Below are 3,463 nucleotides of genomic sequence, written 5' to 3' on the forward strand. Positions count from 1 at the left end.
ATGTGTGGGAGGGAGATCATTCTTCTACCATTGTCATGCATGGTCTGTGGAGAAGCTGTGCCCAGCTCTTATTTATGGTTCCTTCACTGACTGAAAGCTATAAAGCAGCTGCACATTTTCAGAGAGAAAATGTTATCTTTCTGTTTAGTTTCAGCACCTCAGATTTGTGTAGTCAAGCAGCATGAGCATAAAGAGGTACCCGCTTCTGTGTGAGGGAATAGGGATCTTCCTTAGGAGGGTTATTCCCTTAGAGTGATGGACAATATGGACAATAGCTCAATCTTATCTGTAGCTCAGTAACTGTTGTGCAGTACCTGATTTTGGATAGCTGTCAAGATGCTTTCTTTCTGCAAACCTGAGAAGATATAAACCATGGGAGGAGTGTTTAAATAAAATATATATGTATATATTTACATACATACAATGAAAGAGAGGAAGGGAGGGAGGAAAGAGCAAAAGAACAAGTGAATACCCAAAGCATTTCACGATCCTTCAGGATGAAACGGGCTATAGAAATATATTATCAATATTACTTTTATCAATAATATAATATTGCTAGCTCACTTATTTCATTATAGTCCCATTGCAACACTGATGTTGTTACCTGGCCTATTATAAAACACATTGGAGTTTTAGTTTTACCTTTCGCTGGGAAGCCCACTCTGAGAACTGTAGCTAATGTGCCTCAGAGTGACAGAACAAGTATGTTTTATGAAGCCAAATAAAAGCTTGCTTCATCAACTGCTGCAGTGTATAAACAACTGTCAGCCATCTTGGGGAGGAGACATCCTTTTATTTCATTGCAAATTAAAAAACATAAACCACCTTAAACACAGAGCTACTGTCACATCAAATCAATACAATAATTGTGCTCAAGCAGTTGGAAGGCACGCTATGCTCAGCATCTTGCATACTAAACATAAATCAATCCCCCTAGCAATAAGCAAGTCTTATAATATATGAGCAGATTATGGTATATTAGCACATTTTGTATTGTATGACTGCTTTTCCCCATTCGCATTGAATACAAAGGAGAAACTTTGTGATACAAAAGTTGTTAGCAATCCCTTTTGTGCTTGTGAACTGCCGTTAATAAAGGTCCTAGGAATAAAGCAAGAGACTCTCAGGTCACAAACCCCAGAGCCAAACTTTGTTGCCTGAGCGAGAGCTGGTTTTTAGGCTGCTGGATGTGAGGGGTTTAAATACAACAAATCAAAGTCTTACAGACTGAAATCTCTGGTCTGAACGAATGGTTATCTGCAGGCTTGAGGAAAAAAGTCTTAAAGCAAATTCCCAGACTTCTGCAGTAACTTCATCAGTAACCCAAGGTTCGGTCGGGTTTTCACTTGACCGATGCACAGGTCTCATGGGCATGAAGAGAGAGAGATGATCTCCCAGATACAGGTCACTTTGCAGAACTGCTGAGGGAAGCCCTTACAGTGATACAGCGTGAGCAGGGAAGCAAAGGAGCCAGATGCTTCAGGGCTCACCTCTCATAGGGTCTTCTTAAAAGGGAGAAAATTTCTGCTTTAAATGAAAAATAATTTATTTTTCATCCTATGAAACTGTAAATAAACCTTACTGGCAAGGCCAAGAAAAGGCTGAAAGGCTCCTCTTGGTGCTGGGAGCCACTGGCTTTCATGGCAGTGCTGCTCTCTTACCGCTGATCCAAAGCCTGATTTCAATCCACAGCTTTGTTCATGCTGCTTGTAAACACAGCTTTGCAAGTGCCAAGCATTTCCAGGTTTCAGCTGCAGGTAGCTCCTGCCTTTCTTTTGTCCTCTGCTCTTGCTAGACTCTTGCCCTCTGACTTACTCTTAGCTCCAGAGTAGCCCCAGTGAATACAACTGGATAACTCCAGGCTTACTGGTGCATATTGCTGCTGCTGCAAGGAGGGACACACAGGTTGGAGAGCAGTGGGCAGGCTTGCTCTTTGCCCACATTTCTCACCACAGCCTTTGCTCTGGACTGCACCTTACAGTCACCAGGTTAGAGAAAGCCAAAAGAGCTGTCTCAGAAGAGCAGCTCTGCCTCACTCTCTGCCAGCCTTTGCAACCAGGGAATTTGAAACTCATATAAAGGGTAATAAAAGGGAGATTATTGAAGTAGAGCTGGAGAAAAGCCCAAAGGAAGTTATTGTTCCATATGGAAGTCAATTCTTTTCTAGTGTTATCTGTTGCTGCCTTTCTCTTTGCATTAGTACTTTATTGCCCTGATCTGAGAAAGACAAAATATTGCAACTTGGTATTAGCAAGCTGCTGCTGCTGTGTATTTCCCATCCACAAAGCTTTCAAGTAGTTTACAAAGGTGGCTGCAAACTGAGAATCCGAGGCATAAAAACCTTCAATAAGTTCCCCTGAAAGCCAAGGCAAGGAACCCAGGTGCTCAGAGGCTCCAGTGCGTGTTGCTGCCTGCGCCATTATCACCTCGCTGGCCAGGAGAGCCTTTCGGTTTCTGTTTGAAGCTTGTGCCAGGGGTTCCAGCTTGGGGAACTGCCATGGCACTGCTCTAAAAAAAGCAAGAAATACCAACCTGATGCAAATAGAGATTTATGAGGAGGGGATAAAAATCTTAGTGAGGAACTGAGATGCCGGCAGAACAAGCCCCAGAACGGTTTGGCAGCCATCCCTGGGTTCTCATCTTCAGCCTGTTACCCTACTCACGTTTCTGGGGCTGTAGAGTGATAGAGCCAGTTCATCCAGATGATACCGGAGAGGTGATAAAAAGGAGTCACCAATTAGCTCCATCTACAAGTGCTATGTAATCGGAAGCATACAGCCCTGCAGGGAAAAATATAGCAAGAGGTCAAATGCTGGCACTTTGGCAGGCTCAAGCAATGACTGTGTCAGCCCTCTCTCTCTGAGGCACTAAGCCTCTCACTGAAGTGTCATTTACCCTGTCAGCTCCTGGAGATGGGCTGAGAGAACATGTCCTCACAGAGGTGGCCGGTGTCCTGTTTGGAAACGGCCAAGATCCCCTTTCCACTGGGATTGAGTTGCAGGTGGCAGTGCCTGGGCTGGAACCTGAGCTGGGTTAGCCCTAGCTTGTAAAATTAGGCCACTCTTTGCTCTGGGCTGGGAAGGATGCCAGGGAAGGGAGAAGGTGACACAGGACGCATTTTGATCCAGGAGGGCTGGGAAGAGCCTGGCTATGTATGCTGAGTGATTCAAGCCACGTTCAGGTCAACATCTTAATCTCCTCCAAGTCAAAAAGCCAAGAAACAGCAAGGGGGGCAAATTTCAGCTGGGTTGGCTTCAATTAACATCTTCTTTATGAGCTGTGCTCCAATGGCAGATGCCATTCATTAGCGTTATTTACGCATTAGGAGAACTATAATTGGAGAGTAGCAAGTGTCCCCATCACAGCTGACCTTATTTATGGAGGAGCTAACATCTGAATGTCATATTTGCATCCACGAATCTTCTTCCCCCCAATAACCACTCCAATATGCAAATACTGAGTT

At 44.3% G+C, this 3,463-nt stretch overlaps 1 long non-coding RNA gene across 1 annotated transcript; it reads right to left on the minus strand.

Annotated features, from left to right (window-relative positions):
• Window positions 1-2,281: 2,281 nt before the first annotated feature.
• Window positions 2,282-2,981, minus strand: LOC133222040 (uncharacterized). The gene is made up of 3 exons (XR_009728161.1): window positions 2,896-2,981; window positions 2,664-2,780; window positions 2,282-2,508 (listed from the first exon to the last, which is right to left on the minus strand). It is a non-coding gene; the product is annotated as an uncharacterized LOC133222040 (long non-coding RNA).
• Window positions 2,982-3,463: the final 482 nt, after the last annotated feature.

This window comes from Neopsephotus bourkii, unplaced genomic scaffold, assembly GCF_033783945.1.
Source record: "Neopsephotus bourkii isolate Nb327-2 ecotype Australia unplaced genomic scaffold, CSIRO-AGI_Nbou_v1 NB_1572, whole genome shotgun sequence".
NCBI classification, from domain to species: domain Eukaryota; kingdom Metazoa; phylum Chordata; class Aves; order Psittaciformes; family Psittacidae; genus Neopsephotus; species Neopsephotus bourkii.